General features: G+C 44.5%; 1 long non-coding RNA gene and 2 gene segments (V, D, J or C); 1 reads left to right on the top strand and 2 right to left on the bottom strand.

Moving 5' to 3' along the window:
• Positions 1–666: 666 nt before the first annotated feature.
• Positions 667–2,351, bottom strand: LOC306992667 (Ig kappa chain V region K29-213-like). The segment is given in 3 exons: positions 2,297–2,351; positions 1,922–2,200; positions 667–695 (listed from the first exon to the last, which is right to left on the bottom strand).
• Positions 2,352–5,033: 2,682 nt separating this feature from the next.
• On the bottom strand, positions 5,034–5,558 carry LOC306992272 (Ig kappa chain V region K29-213-like). The segment is given in 2 exons: positions 5,447–5,558; positions 5,034–5,359 (listed from the first exon to the last, which is right to left on the bottom strand).
• A 381-nt stretch (positions 5,559–5,939) lies between these two features.
• LOC306992273 lies at positions 5,940–7,835 on the top strand. The gene is made up of 2 exons (XR_013796249.1): positions 5,940–6,207; positions 7,419–7,835. It is a non-coding gene; the product is annotated as an uncharacterized lncRNA (long non-coding RNA).
• The last annotated feature ends 9,257 nt before the right edge of the window (positions 7,836–17,092 follow it).

The raw sequence follows: 17,092 nt of genomic DNA, 5'->3' as shown, positions 1-17,092 counted from the left end.
ACATGTGTGTGTGACTGCATCATTGATCAGTGTGTCGTTCCTCCAAAGTCCTGCACTAAAGTTTCAGCGGCTTTTGATTATTGTGATTAGCGGTGTAACAATATCAAATCTCACAATATATCGCAATACAAAAATGAGTCAATATGTCGTGGATAGTGACAATATGTATCGTATCGTTCACCCAACATGAAAAAATTCAAGTTTACAGGGTTTTCGTGTCACTTCTACATTAAACTACTGTATATAATGTTGAATATAATATAATAATGCAATGGGGGAATATTTGTGGCTCCTGAAAATGCCAAATGTCGGATGTTACCAGTAAAAAGTGGCCGACATTATTTTAAATATATCTAGTCAGAGATCAAGCATATTCGTCTGAAATAATTCAGTATTTTCATCTTCAGAATCATGAATATTGTTATTCTGGTGTCTCTATTGTCTGTGCTTTGGGTTATCAGCACCAAGTCTGTTCATTTACACACACACTGTTAAACCAGATTCAGCATTTTGATGGCGTATGGCAATAATATGGTAATGTGAGTGTGTGATATGTATGGAGGTGTCGCTACACCATAACTGTAATAGTGGAGAACAGCTGCATTCAGCAGTAAATGTGAAATGAAGCTCTTGGGGTTTGAACATGGTCACTGGAGACGAGCGGCTCTATTCTGAGACCATCACAGTCACTAAACCTGACAATGCAAATGAGATTTTCACCTCAAACTCACAGTTTCACTCTTTTACTGGTTCAGCGCTCTGAACTGGGACAGTTTCACTTCTGCTGATGGAGGGAGGAGACAGTTATGAAGTTTGAGAAGTAGTTTATATGACTTGTAACTCATATAATGTAATGAGACTCTTCACTGGTAGATCATGTGTGACTGGACTAGACGTGTAAATCTTAAATAGTGATCGATTCAATTCACGATTCATAGGATTTTGATTCTTTTCAAGAAACATTTTTTTCTAATTCACAATGATTCGATTTACTATGAGATTTGACACAGTGTGATATGCGCCTATCCATATTTCATAATTTCAGTAAACTAATCCACATATTCAAATATTTTCGATACATTTCAAAGTCTCATATTCATATAAAAGAAAATCATCTGCATCCTAAAAGCCCTTAAATGTCGTCTCGCCCGAATAAACAATGATTTCAGGAAAACACAGTATTTAATCTTGTAAAATCACAGTGAAGTTTCCACACAATGAAGCGCTGTATTTCCGTGGCCGAGCAATAACATGTTTGTGAGTGTGTGAAGTGTGTTTGCTGGAGACTGAAGCGCTGTGGTGAGAGATCTGTCTTCTGCTCGTGTGAGAATCAGACGCATCGCAGGATTAATAATGAATGATCCAGAAAACAGTGAATGTTACAGACAGACTGACTGTGGGACGGTGGAGCGTCTGATCGTGTTAAATACGGTTTCTCTCTTTCTCTGAATCAGTTCATCTGTGACTCTGAACATGATGATCTAAACAGCGGCGTTATGGAAGATGATTAATAAACTATTCTAGCAACAACATCTTTATGATTCACTTTACAGTATGAATGTATGATTAAGAAGAAAAAATAATCATGCTTTATAAAAAATACATTAACAACCATATTAATAGATAAACTATCAATTATCAAAAAAAATGATCAAAATAATGATAAATAATTTCTTATATCTTCAGTAATATTGATGAAGTTCAGCAAAATTGATAGTAAGTTTATATTTGTGTTTTTTCACTGTTGAGTGTGTGTGTGTGTGTGTGTGTGTGTGTGTGTGTGTGTGTGTGTGTGTGTTTGTGTGTGTGTGTTTGAGCAGCTGCAGTTCAGTCACTGTGACTCTGACTGACGGAGGTTTTTGTACGACTCTTTATCACTGTGTGAACACCCAACTGTTACTGATCCTGTGTACACTCATACAGTAATAATGTCCAGCATCTTCAGTCTGGACTCCACTGATGGTCAGAGTGAAATCTCTGTTAGATCCACTGCCACTGAATCTAGATGGAGTTCCTGACTGACGGGTGCTTGCATAATAAATCAGGAGTTTAGGAGCTTCTCCAGGTTTCTGTAAGTACCAGGATAGAGGCTGATTACCCCAACCCTGGAAAACTTCAGGACTGGTTTTACAGGATATAGTAAATGTGTCTCTTAGATGAACAGATTTCTCTGCTGGCGTCTGAGTGACTGTCACTGATTCTACATCAAGAAGAATGAACAAACATTCAGAATTAAATATTTGGATTATATTTCTAACACAAATGATCAGTTAGAATATAGTTTATATTTCCTCACCTGTGAAACAGAAGCTGGAGAACATCCAGATGAAGATGAGGATGATGAAGCTCATGGTTGCTGTTGGTTTAGATTCTCAGTGTTCAAACTCAGAGATATAAATCCTCCTGAAGCCTGCGCTGCGATGCAAATCATCTCTATGTAAATCTGTGTATGGATTCCAACATAAATCATAACAGTGTTTAGGATCTTTTCCCATGTTACGAGTCATAAACATTTATTCATGTGTCTGAAGCTGCAGGCTTTCTGATTATTCAAATGACAGAGTTGCTACACTAATATGTCACTGTGAACTTCATTAGAGGGCAAAGGTCATTCCAGAGGTCATATAGGTCACCAGAATGTATTAAAATTGCTTTAATCATTAACAATGCATTGAGATGCATGATAGAGTCAGTAGTTTTGATAAAACAGTTATGATGAGTAATATCTTTATTATTGTCTTGATAAACTTCGAGGGAAAGATAAAGTTACTTGTAAAAGCTCAAAAACATGTTGTCAGTTTTGTTTGTTTGATTTGATATCAATATACAGACTGTTTTTTCTCTGATTCTTGAGTATATTAGAGTCAAACTCGTGTCACAGTCAGTTCTGAGCGTGCGTGTGTGTGTGTGTGTGTGTGTGTGTGTGTGTGTGTTTGTGTGTGTGTGTGTGTGTGTGTGTGTGTGTGTGTGTGTGTGTGTGTGTGTGTGTGTGTTTGTGTGTGTGTGTGTGTGTGTGTGTGTGTGTGTGTGTGTGTGTGTGTGTGTGTGTGTTTGAGCAGACCACTGATGCTCAGACTGAAATCTGTCCCATAATTTGCTCCACTGCCTGTGAATCTAGATGAGGTTCCTGACTGTCGTGTTGTAATGGAATAAATGAGGAGTTTAGGAGCTTCTCCAGGTTTCTGCAGATACCAGGAGAGACAGGAGCCACAACCATAAGAACGATCTCCAATTCCTCTGTTAGTTTGACACTTTATAGAAACTGTTCCTCCTTCAGCCGCTGCTTCTGAGGGAGTCTGAGTCACAGAAACCTGTCCTGTGATTTCTGTGAATGACATTTCATAAGATCATAAGTAAGTACACTTCTTAGAGTCAAAGTGTCCAGTATAAAATCTATATTGAACATGCATATAAATCACATCTTGAGTTATTAATAGAGTAAATGAACCTTGAACAGAAAGAATGAGAGTCCAGATACAGACGCTGATGATCATCATTCTTCTTCTCTGTGATTTACTTTCAGTCCGAATGAAGAAAAGCTGTCAGTGATGAAGAGTTAAACTCACAGCACTATAAACACTCTCACACACTGAAGCGTCTGATCAATATGCAAACACACTCCACATCATTTACCTGAAGACAGCACACACACTGTCATTATGTTTGTGCAACAGCTTAATATAGATGTTTATTTACTTGTTGCATTATTTTGGGCTGAGCTAAAAAAACATAAAAAAATAATAATGAGTGATTTCATAAAGACACTAAATGTTTTTGCTCTATTGTAATAGTTGAGAGCAGATGTGTTCAGCAGTGTGAGACGGGTGATATAACACCTGGTGTTTGAGCGTCGGTAACTCAGTGGTTGTTTGTAATATATCTCTCAAATACATGTTATCTACATTTGTCTGCTAGAAATATAACTCACCTGGACATGTTCAACACAATCTCAGATTATGTGAGTTATTGTCAAACACAAAGAGTTCTGTTGTTGTAACTCAGGCTGGGGAGAGATGTATGAGAGATCATTTGCTGAAATAAGATCCACACAATCTAAATGTATAATGCAGTGATTATATTCACCAGTTCTCATGAAACTTTATTAAACGGCTGCAGATTCAGTCGACAGTGAACTTGCTCTTGACCGTATTTGACAGATCCAATATGGCGGACGGCTGACATAGATCTCAATCATATCTCTGATCTATAAGAGCACAACATCTCAAAGCTGTGCAGAGATCAGTCAGTCGGTCGGTTTACACCATAGTTTATTCTCCTTAAAGAGATTATGAATATGAGGAAATTTAAAACAAATTCACTTGAGACTCTGGCACCCTTATGAAAAGAAAATATATTTCCCATATATGAATGATCAATATATTAAATGGTTTAACAGTATATTTGAAAATATACAGAATAATATATTGTGTTAATATATCACAATATATTGAATAATACATAAGGAAATGGCGCTTTTCATATATTGAAAAATATGTGACAATATATTATTAATATACCATAATGTATGTCATTTTATATTCAGTAATACTGAACTAGAAATCTGTTGTAACTCATTCTGTGTGTGTGTGTGTGTGTGTGTGTGTGTGTGTGTGTGTGTGTGTGTGTGTGTGTGTGTGTGTGTGTGTGTGAACATACATTCACATTTATACGGGAACATGTATGTGCAATATATGTACACAATAATTAATAATATTTTATATTTATTAATAGATATCCATGGTCATTGCATTATATTGAAAAAAAATAAGCACTAGTTTCCCATATATGGAAATGCATTATGTAATAAATCTCATTATATTTAGCAATATATTCCCATATATTTTGTTCTGGAAGGACAGGGACACTGATGTACTTTGTCTAGTTGTTTCTCTCAACGTAAACTTTTATTTCTGACCTCTATAATCTAATAAAGAGTTTAATTTAGTTTTATTTCAGATCCTCCTTTGAGCAGCTGCAGTTTCAGTTTCAGTCTCTGTGACTCTGACTGACGGAGGTTTTTGTACGACTCTTTATCACTGTGTGAACACATGTTTACTATTGATGTAATGGAAACTCAGACAGTAATAATGTCCAGCATCTTCAGTCTGGACTCCACTGATGGTCAGAGTGAAATCACTGTTAGATCCACTGCCACTGAATCTAGATGGAGTTCCTGACTCGAGGTTGTCGGTCCAATAAATCAGGAGTTTAGGAGCTTCTCCAGGTTTCTGTGAGTACCAGGATAAACGATCTCTACTGTACACATCACTGCTGGTTTTACATTTGATGTTCACAGTTGCTCCTGGTTGTTCTGCTGTTATTGAGGGACTCTGAGTGACGGTGATCTGTCCTCTACACTCTGAAACACAACAAGAAGAAAATACACTCAAAACTTTGACAATAAACTTGAAGAAATGAATTGAAATCAAACTTGTGCTCCACAAACCTTGAGCAAACGCTGTGAGAGTCCAGATGAAGATGATGATGAAGGTCATGTTGATGAAGATTGGTGTGTGTGTCAGTGATGAAGTGTTAAACTCACAGCACTATAAACACTCTCACACACTGAAGCGTCTGATCAATATGCAAACACACTCCACATCATTTTCCTGAAGACAGCACACACACTGTTTTGCCGTTTAGTGTCTTTGCCAATAAACTTGTATTTATCATTTCCAGAAACACACTCATGATTTACTTCATGTTATTTTGGGTCGATCTTCTCGCTCTAAACACTTTTAATGATCAGTTTCAGACTTTGATGCTGAGAGCATTTAATATCTGCAGATTTATATCATCATGATACTGTATAACAGGTCAAAGGTCATCCAATAGAGAACGACCATCTACATCTGCCTGAAGATTTCATTATAAAGCAGGACAATAGAATTTATATAAATGTGATGAATGTATTTTGGGAGTGATTGTGAAACATGACAATGATTTCAGGCTTCATGTAATAAACATTTATTTTTAAAGATGAACATTTTGTTGCTCTTTTTCGATCAATCAATCAGTTGATGTTGAGAAGATAATGTCGAGTCTCATATCAGTGTGTGTGTGTGTGTGTGTGTGTGTGTGTTGTCTCTTTATCTGCTGGAGTGTGTGTTCATTTGAGTGTGACGGAGGTTTTTGTACGGCGCTTTCTCTAGAATGAAACACTGTGGTACACTTTCGGTGGAGGAACTGAACTGACGATCAGAAACTGTAAGTCTTTCTAAATTATCTAATTAAAATTATTAAATTACACTCGGACAATTTAAGTTTTGAAAATCGAGAAGTTCTAGAAAATCATTTAAACATTTTAATTAATGCAGATCGGAACAAATATCATATTTTTGAAAGTGTATCATGATTGCTTCAGATAACTGAATTATATTTATGCATATTTCTTAGACTTGATTTACGGTAAGATAAAAGTAGCTTTGTTCACCAAACCTGTTATTTTCACTTAAATTTAACAATATTTTACTGTAAAATTACATGAAATGTCCAGTTAATTTAATTACAGTTTGTCACTGTATACAGCAAAGGAATAACCGTTTACCAATTAATAATTTTTACCGTAGCATTTTTAGTCTTTGATTTGTAAAATGATGATAATTTTTTACAGTGTACATTTAGTAATAGTCAATATTGATTTAATGGAGAATATTTTGAAACTAAACGCAGGAAAGTGTCTGTGAATGAAAGCAGTGCGGTGAAACTACAGTAAAGATGAAATGATTTTGCTTTTTACTGCTTTAGCATCAGACAAAGAGACATTTAGTTAATGAGCATTTTCAAAATTAATCATTTAAACTATTAACTTTGCTGATTATTATGATTGTGTCTTAACAGAAGATCATAAAAAATCAAAAAGAAAAAAATCATAATTGAAAATGGGCTGAAAATTACGATTGATTGTGAGAATCAAAATTGAAGAATATTTTCTAAAATACAGTTAATGCTGAAAATATTATTTAAATTTGTTTTCTACATCTTATGAATAAATCACAATGTATTAATCAATTTTCATGTGGACAATGTTTTTAAAAATGAGATTGAGATTAAAATGCATGAAACAAAATTTGATAATACGTCCAATATGAGTTTAATTTTGTTGGGTTCATACGACAAAAAGAAACTTAGCTGAAGAGCATTTTGAAAATTAATCATTTAAAATATTAAATTTGCTGATAAATATGATTGTGAGTGTCTGAATAGCAGAATATTTTCAAAATACAATTAATATTGAAATGATTATTTAAATTGGTTGTCTAGATCTTATAACGACATCACAATATTATCACCAATTTACTTGACAATGTTTTTCAAAATCATCCTGGGGATCCTTTAAAATGTAACTTGTTTTTGTGTGTGTGTGTGTGTGTGTGTGTGTGTGTGTGTGTGTGTGTGTGTGTGTGTGTGTGTTTCAGCGGGGCCCTCCGTGTCTCCCTCCGTGTCTCTGCTGATCTCTGGAGACTCCTCCGCTCTGCTCTGCCTGCTCGGCTCTTACTCTCCACAGGGGGCGACGGTGAGCTGGACGCTGGACGGGTCAGAGGTCACCGAGGGGGTTCAGACCAGCGCAGAGAGCGAGCGGGGCGGTCTCTACAGTCGCAGCAGCGTCCTGAGCCTCAGCAAAGCACGCTGGGAAGCCGCAGAGCGCTTGGTCTGCAGAGCAACACATGCCGGAGCCGCTCACGAGGCCTCGTTCCTCAAGAGCTCCGAGTGCTGATGTTTCTCCAGTGAAGACCAGCGGATCTGAGCGGCACGTGATCTACAGCTCAATACTGAAGCCGTCTGTCAATGTGCTGCCATTGCTGTTCATTCAATAAAGCTTCATCTGAACGCCGCACATGTGTGTGTGACTGCATCATTGATCAGTGTGTCGTTCCTCCAAAGTCCTGCACTAAAGTTTCAGCGGCTTTTGATTATTGTGATTAGCGGTGTAACAATATCAAATCTCACAATATATCGCAATACAAAAATGCATCAATATGTCGTGGATAGTGACAATATGTATCGTATCGTTCACACAACATGAAAAAATTCAAGTTTACAGAGTTTTCGTGTCACTTCTACATTAAACTACTGTATATAATGTTGAATATAATATAATAATGCAATGGGGGAATATTTGTGGGTCCTGAAAATGCCAAATGTCTGATGTTACCAGTAAAAAGTGGCCGACATTATTTTAAATATATCTAGTCAGAGATCAAGCATATTCGTCTGAAATAATTCAGTATTTTCATCTTCAGAATCATGAATATTGTTATTCTGGTGTCTCTATTGTCTGTGCTTTGGGTTATCAGCACCAAGTCTGTTCATTTACACACACACTGTTAAACCAGATTCAGCATTTTGATGGAGTATGGCAATAATATGGTATTGTGAGTGTGTGATATGTATGGAGGTGTCGCTACACCATAACTGTAATAGTGGAGAACAGCTGCATTCAGCAGTAAATGTGAAATGAAGCTCTTGGGGTTTGAACATGGTCACTGGAGACGAGCGGCTCTATTCTGAGACCATCACAGTCACTAAACCTGACAATGCAAATGAGATTTTCACAGTTTCACTCTTTTACTGGTTCAGCGCTCTGAACTGGGACAGTTTCACTCTTTTACTGGTTCAGCGCTCTGAACTGGGACAGTTTCACTTCTGCTGATGGATTCATCAGTTTGTTAATAAGATGTCTTCTTTATGAGTTACATGTTGGCTCATCACAACACACATATTCACATATGCGTATAAACAAACTTTAATCTTTAATATAAAAAACGAACAAATTATATTTCCACTGTACATGGATGTGTTAAATTGCACACAAAAAAAATATCATATGAAATGTTTAGATGTTGAAATGTTGATATTGATCCAATGTTTGAAAAAGCTGTTATATATATAACACTGTTTAATTACACAATAAATATAAAATTATTGGGATTTTTTTTTTTTTTTGATGGTGGCGGACTACACCTGTTTGCTAATCTGGTCTACATAATTCTATGTAAAGATATTAATTTAAATGATATAAATTTTCATCTGCTCTGAAATTGAGGGTTGTGTTTTGTGATGCTGTTACGTAAGTGAAGATCAAACGAGACTGAGTTTCCTCACGAAGGACTGAACATAACATGAGAAAAATGACTTCTGAAAAATCATGAGCAAAACTGTCATATACTTACGACGCTTAAACTTTTATATTATTATAATATATTATTATTATAATATTATTGCTTATTATAAGATCATATTGCTTTTCTTGTGTGTGAAAGTGTGTGTGTGTGTGTCTGTGTGTGTGTGTGTGTGTGTGTGTGTGTACAGTAAGTGTTTGAGCAGCTGCAGTTCAGTCACTGTGACTCTGACTGACGGAGGTTTTTGTACGACTCTTTATCACTGTGTGAACACATAATCACCCACACAAGAACTGCCACTTGAATCTGTTCTGCAGTGGAAACTCTGACAGTAATAATGTCCAGCATCTTCAGTCTGGACTCCACTGATGGTCAGAGTGAAATCACTGTTAGATCCACTGCCACTGAATCTAGATGGAGTTCCTGACTCAAGGCGGTTTGCTCTATAAATCAGGAGTTTAGGAGCTTCTCCAGGTTTCTGTGAGTACCAGGATAAAAAATCTCCATTGAACACATTACTGCTGGTTTTACATTTGATGTTCACAGTTGCTCCTGGTTGTTCTGCTGTTATTGAGGGACTCTGAGTGACGGTGATCTGTCCTCTACACTCTGAAACACAACAAGAAGAAAATACACTCAAAACTTTGACAATAAACTTGAAGAAATGAATTGATATCAAACTTGTGCTCCACAAACCTTGAGCAAACGCTGTGAGAGTCCAGATGAAGATGATGATGAAGATCATGTTGATGAAGATTGGTGTGTGTGTCAGTGATGAAGTGTTAAACTCACAGCACTATAAACACTCTCACACACTGAAGCGTCTGATCAATATGCAAACACACTCCACATCATTTTCCTGAAGACAGCACACACACTGTTTTGCCGTTTAGTGTCTTTGCTAATAAACTTGTATTTATCATTTCCAGAAACACACTCATGATTTACTTCATGTTATTTTGGGTCGATCTTCTCGCTCTAAACACTTTTAATGATCAGTTTCAGACTTTGATGCTGAGAGCATTTAATATCTGCAGATTTATATCATCATGATACTGTATAACAGGTCAAAGGTCATCCAATAGAGAACGACCATCTAAATCTGCCTGAAGATTTCATTATAAAGCAGGACAATAGAATTGATATAAATATGATGAATGTATTTTGGGAGTGATTATGAAACATGACAATGAATTTCAGGCTTCATGTAATACGTATTTATTTTTAAAGATGAACATTTTGTTGCTATTTTTCGATCAATCAATTAGTTGATGTTGAGTCTCATATCAGTGTGTGTGTGTGTGTGTGTCTGTGTCTGTGTCTGTGTGTGTGTGTGTGTGTGTGTGTGTGTATGTGTATGTGTGTGTGTGTGTGTGTGTGTGTGTGTGTGTGTGTGTGTGTGTGTGTGTGTGTGTGTGTTGTCTCTTTCTCTGCTGGAGTGTGTGTTCATTTGAGTGTGACGGAGGTTTTTGTACGGCGCTTTCTCTAGAATGAAACACTGTGGAGGACTTTCGGTGGAGGAACGTCTCGGTTACGGATGTAACCCTCGTTCCCTGAGTAGGGAACGGAGACGTTACGTCGAAATGACGACGAATGGGGTTCGCTTAGAAGCCTATCCTCTTCGAATATTAATAAAACGAGCCAATGGCAAGCAAATGCCATGGGTCTGCTGAATTTGCATAGCGTAACTCCGCCCCACAGTGTGGGTATATAAGGAAGTGAGCCGGCAACATGCAGATATGTTTCTTCGCTGAAGGAGCCAAGCTGAACTCAGGCTGTTCCAGCGGTACAGCGGAAGTGGCAGGAAGACGTAACGTCTCCGTTCCCTACTCAGGGAACGAGGGTTACATCCGTAACCGAGACGTTCCCTTTCGTAGTCACTTCGAGTTACGTCGAAATGACGACGAATGGGGTTCCCAGTCCAATCACGCCACCTCGGCTGTCTTCCAGTGCCCTGCGTAAGTCTGAGCTCCCTGTCGTGAGACTAGCACGGACGAAGGACTCCTACTTAACACAGGAATACCAAGGTACACTGGGAAGCATATCACAGTGGAATATGCAATCAGTGCCCGCCCGAAGGGGGGGGGGACTTAAGAAAACACATATGACCCGGAGGGGGGAGCATACGGAGAACACTGGGGTATCCAGCCCGTAGGGTGGAGTATTTCAACCCCAGGGGTGGCAGACTGGCTTGCCAAGGGAAAGACACATGCTCGAAGGAGGCTTACAGTGGAAATACACACGTGGGGGTCGCCCAGCGGGGGAACCATGCACATGGTGGCACCTAGCCAACGCGAAAGCTGCCGGAGGCATAACTCTGGCGTTGACGTCAACAGCGCTGGAGGAACTCAGGGCTTATCAGGCTCACCTGAGGAGAATATCGCACGTATCCAGTCCGTGGAGTGGAATGGCGAGCAAGCGAAGACACCTGAGCGGGTCCTAGCACCGGCTGGTTGAAGCGAGTACTCGGGAGGACACTGGCTCCACTCGGAGATTGTAGAATCTGGCGAATGTGTTGGGTGTCGCCCAGCCTGCAGCTCTGCAGATGTCTGTTAGCGAGGCGCCATGCGCTAGAGCCCAAGAGGAGGCCACACTCCGGGTGGAGTGGGCCGTCACACCAAGGGGGCACGGTCGACCTTGCTGCTGGTAAGCCAAAGCAATGGCGTCCACTATCCAGTGAGACAACCTTTGCTTGGAGAGAGCCCTTCCCTTCAGCTTCCCACCATAACAGACAAAGAGCTGGTCTGAGGTCCTGAAACATTGCGTTCTGTCTACGTAAGCACGGAGGGCGCGTACTGGACAGAGCAATGCCAAGGCTGGGTCTGCCTCCTCCAGGGGCAGCGCTTGCAGGTTCACCACCTGGTCCCGGAAGGGAGTGGTGGGAACCTTGGGCACATATCCAGGCCGGGGTCTCAGGATCACGTGAGAAAAGGCCGGCCCGAATTCCAGGCACGCTTCGTCTACAGAAAATGCGTGCAGGTCCCCTACCCTCTTGATGGAGGCCAGAGCAACCAGGAGCGCTGTCTTAATTGACAGGAACTTAAGCTCCACTGATTGCAGAGGCTCAAAGGGAGCACTCTGCAGGGCAGTTAGTACCACTGAGAGGTCCCAAGAGGGAACGAGAGGAGGGCGAGGAGGCTGTAGTCTCCTCGCTCCTCTCAGGAACCTGATGACCAGGTCGTGCTTTCCCACGGACTTACCATCAACTGCGTCGTGATGTGCGGCGATAGCGGCAACATATACTTTCAGGGTGGAGGGAGACAGCCTTCGCTCCAACCCATCCTGCAGGAAGGAAAGCACGACACTGATCGGGCATGATCTGGGGTCTTCTGAGTGAGAAGAGCACCAAGAGACGAAGAGGTTCCACTTCAACGCGTAGGCATGTCTAGTGGACGACGCTCTAGCGGAAGTGATGGTAGCCACCACCGCTGGTGGTAGGGTACTCAAACCTGCCTCGTCCCGTCCAGGAGCCACACGTGGAGGTTCCAGAGATCGGGACGAGGGTGCCAAAGGGTGCCCCGTCCCTGAGAAAGGAGGTCCTTCCTCAGAGGAATTGGCCAGGGAGGTGCTGTCGCGAGGAGTACAAGTTCGGAGAACCAGGTTCGGGTGGGCCAGTGCGGCGCAACCAATATGACCTGCTCCTCGTCCTCCCTGATCTTGCACAGGGTCTGTGCAAGAAGGCTCACTGGGGGAAACGCATACTTGCGGAGGCCCCGGGGCCAGCTGTGCGCCAGAGCGTCCGTGCCGAGCGTGCCCTCGGTCAGGGAGTAAAACTGGGCGCAGTGGGACGAGTCGTGGGAGGCAAACAGGTCTACCTGTGCGTCCCCGAACTGATCCCAAATCAGCTGGACCGCCTGGGGATGGAGTCTCCATTCTCCAGGAAGAGGCTGAAGCCGTGAGAGCTCGTCGGCTGCACAGTTCAGGTCTCCCGGAATATAAATGGCTCGAAGCGACCTCAGATGCTTCTGACTCCATAAGAGGAGGTGGCGGGCGAGTTGCGACATACGGCGGGAGCGTAGACCACCTTGTCGGTTGATGTACGCTACTGTCGCGGTATTGTCTGATCGGACTAGTACGTGCTGGTTCTTGAGCAGCGCCCGGAAGCGGTGCAGAGCGAGACGTACTGCCAGCAACTCGAGGCAATTGACATGCCATAGGCGGTGGGGTCCTGTCCAGGAGCCCGCGGCAGCATGTCCATTGCACATGGCACCCCAGCCCGTGGAGGAGGCATCCGTTGACACAACAACATGCCTGGAAACTCGTTCTAAGGGCACTCCGGCCCGTAGAAAGCTGAGGTTCGTCCACGGGGAGAAGGTCTGACGGCAGGTCGGAGTAACTGGAACTCGGAGCTTGCCCTGGTGCCATGCCCACCTCGGGACTCGATCGTGAAGCCAGTGCTGAAGCGGTCTCATATGAAGCAATCCGAGCGGCGTTACCGCGGCTGCAGATGCCATATGCCCCAGGAGCCTCTGAAAAAGTTTCAGTGGAACCGCACTCTTGCTCTGGATTTGTCTCAGGCAAGTCAGCAGTGACTGCGCGCGCTCGCTCGTAAGCTGCGCGCACATGGCGACCGAGTCGATTTCCATACCGAGAAAAGAGATCCTCTGCACGGGGCAAAGTTTGCTCTTCTCCCAGTTGACCCGAAGGCCCAGACGGACTAGGTGCCGGAGCACTAGGTCCCTGTGTTCGCAAACCTGGTCCCGAGAGTGAGCTAGGATTAGCCAGTCGTCGAGATAATTCAGGATGCGAACCCCGTGTTGCCGTAGCGGCACAAGGGCTGCCTCGACGACCTTCGTGAAGACGCGAGGAGACAGGGCCAGCCCGAATGGGAGGACCGCGTACTGGTATGCCTGCCCCTCGAAAGCAAACCGTAGAAACGGCCTGTGTCGAGGAAGAATGGAGACATGAAAGTAGGCGTCCTTCAGGTCGATCGCTGCAAACCAATCCTGTGGCTGCACACATTCGAAAATGCGCTTGGCCGTGAGCATCTTGAACGGAAGCCTGTGAAGGGAACGGTTCAAGACGCGCAGATCCAGGATTGGTCGTAACCCACCGGTTTTCTTGGGGACAATGAAGTAGGGGCTGTAGAAGCCGGACCTCATTGCGGCTGGAGGGACAGTCTCGATCGCACCCTTCGCCAGCAGGGTGGCGACCTCCGCTCTCATGACAGGGGCATTGCCACCGACCATAGTGAAGCGGACTCCCCTGAAGCGGGGAGGAGACCGCGCGAACTGAATCGCATAGCCGAGCCTGATGGTCCGCGCGAGCCAGCGGGACAGGTTGGGAAGCTCTAACCAGGCTCCCAAGGACTGTGCCAGCGGGGTCATGCGGACGACAGACGTCCCCGCGGGGGTGCAGCGAAGCGGAATGACCGGCCCGGACGTGGGTGGCATAGCGGCCCGGTGTGGGGGCACGGTCATTAGCCGCGTCCTGCCAGAGGGAGCCAGGGAAGGACCAGCGTTCCACGGGGGCGTGCTCTGGCAGGGGTCTGGCGACAGAAGGGGATGAGAGCGGCGGGGCCCGTGGGCGGCGCGCACTGTCATTCCCTTCTGGGGGCTCAGAGATGGGGATATCAGTTCTTACTTTAACCACATTAGGGTGCTGCCCACCCGTGGGTGAGCAGCGGGGAGTGGAGAACAAAGGATTCTCCCCCGGCCCTCCACCGGGGGAAGGAGTGGTCCTGCTACCATCTCCTGAGAAGAACTGATGGCCATCTCTGAGCAGCCCGTCTCAGGAGCGCCGCTTGGCCTGGCGTTTAGCGGGGCGCGGGGCTGGAGAGGGCTGGGGCGCCTGCCTGCGGCGTCCTCCACGACGCGGCCCGGGTGAAGGCTGCTGCTGGGGCCGTGCGGGAGGGGCGGGAGCCGCGGGAGGGCGCCCTCGGCGGCGAGCAGGCTGAGGCGTCTGAACCGACGGCTGGGTGGAGGCAGCAGCGGGCCGTCGGGGCAGAATATGACGAATAGCCTCAGTCTGCTTCTGGGCGGTTGAAAACTGTTGGGCAAAATCTTCAACCGCTCCGCCGAAGAGGCCAGCCTGGGATATGGGGGCGTCAAGCAGACGAGTCCGCTCAGCGTCCCTCATATCGGCCAGGTTGAGCCAGAGGTGTCTCTCCTGGACCACACTAGTGGACATCACCTGGCCCAGGGAGCGTGCGGTCACTTTCGTCGCCCGGAGAGCGAGGTCAGTGGCGGCACGCAGCTCATTGAAGAGCCCTGGGTCAGTCCTCCCCTCGTGCATGTCCCTGAGCATCTGGGCCTGGTAGACCTGCAGAGTGGCCATGGCATGCAATGAGGCGGCTGCCTGCCCCGCAGCTCTATAGGTCTTCGCCACCAGGGTCGACGAAAACCTACAGGCCTTGGAGGGGTGCTTAGGATCACCACGGGAAGAAGCACTCTGTGGACACAGTTGCATCGCAACAGAGCGTTCAACCATAGGCACCCCAGTGTACCCGTAAACAGCCGCCTGATCGAGAGGAGGAAAGGCGGAGGAGGTCGCCGAGCGATCACGGGAAGACAAGGGTGCCTTCCAGGACCTCGAGACCTCCTCATGCACATCCGGGAAGAAAGGCATTGGGGTTGGACGCCGACGTGAATCGGCGGCCGCGCCCAAAAACCAATCGTCCAGACGCGAGCGCTCGGGGCAGGGTGGCGGATTGCACTCTAACCCGATGCTCGCGGCTGCCCGGGAAAGCATGGCCGTCAGCTCGGGATCAGGATCGGGCAATGCTGACGCGCCCGGAGGCGGCAGCACAGCCGATCCCTCATCTCCCGAGGACTCCTGCCCACCTTGTGATGCTGTGATCGACATAGCATCGTCATTAGGAGCGCCAGACGGCGCACTCGGTCCGCCGCCGACCGTTGGCCGGGACTGATCGAGCGCATCATCTGGTCGGCTCGCGGGTTGCGGCACTTGAGAGGGGGATGTGGCCCGAGGACGAATCGTCGGTTGTTGTTGCCACACCGTCACCCTCAGGTCACCCTGGCCACCAGCCGAAGTACCAGCTCTATTACTAGAGGGGGTAGATCGGGGTGTGGATGAGGGGACTCTCACTCTTTCGAGATCACTGAGTCTCGACCGTAGTGTCGCGATGGTCATGTTTCCGCAATGAAAACATGAGTCATCCACAAGCGCTGCTTTGGCGTGCTCTAAGCCCAAACACGCAAAACAGCGATTGTGCCCATCTAAATCAGACAGCCAGTGACCACAACCAGAAGGGCACGGGCGATGCATCTTTAAAAAGACGTGCCACGCGCTTTGCTCTTTTAGAGAGAAGGAGAAATCCCCGCAGATGCTGAAGCGACCAGGGAGAGAACACACACACACTGGCAGATCACTGCTCAGATCGCAGGGAATGTGCACTCGCTGGAACTCGCTGTCACACCAACACCTGGAGGGAAGCTCGTCTCGAAGAGGAATAGAGATGATACTCAGGATGGCTTGTGGAGTGAAGGATAAACTTGGCTCCGAAAGCGAAAACATATCTGCATGTTGCCGGCTCACTTCCTTATATACCCACACTGTGGGGCGGAGTTACGCTATGCAAATTCAGCAGACCCATGGCATTTGCTTGCCATTGGCTCGTTTTATTAATATTCGAAGAGGATAGGCTTCTAAGCGAACCCCATTCGTCGTCATTTCGACGTAACTCGAAGTGACTACGAAAGGGAACTGAACTGACGATCAGAAACTGTAAGTCTTTATTAAATTATCTAATTAAAATTATTAAATTGCACTCGGACAGAGAAGTTCTAAAAAATAATTTAAACATTTTAATTAATGCAGATCGGAACAAATATCATATTTTTGAAAGTGTTTCATGATTGCTTCAGATAACTGAATTATATTTATGCATATATCTTAAACTTGATTTACGGTAAGATAAAAGTAGCTTTGTTCACCAAACCTGTTATTTTCACTTAAATTTAATAATATTTTACTGTAAAATTACATGAAATGTCCAGTTAAATTTATTA

Source organism: Phoxinus phoxinus (genome assembly GCF_949152265.1).
Source record: "Phoxinus phoxinus genome assembly, chromosome: 24".
Lineage (NCBI taxonomy): Eukaryota > Metazoa > Chordata > Actinopteri > Cypriniformes > Leuciscidae > Phoxinus > Phoxinus phoxinus.
The sequence above is the reverse complement of the archived record's forward strand: the minus strand, read 5'-3'. Positions and strand labels throughout refer to the sequence as shown.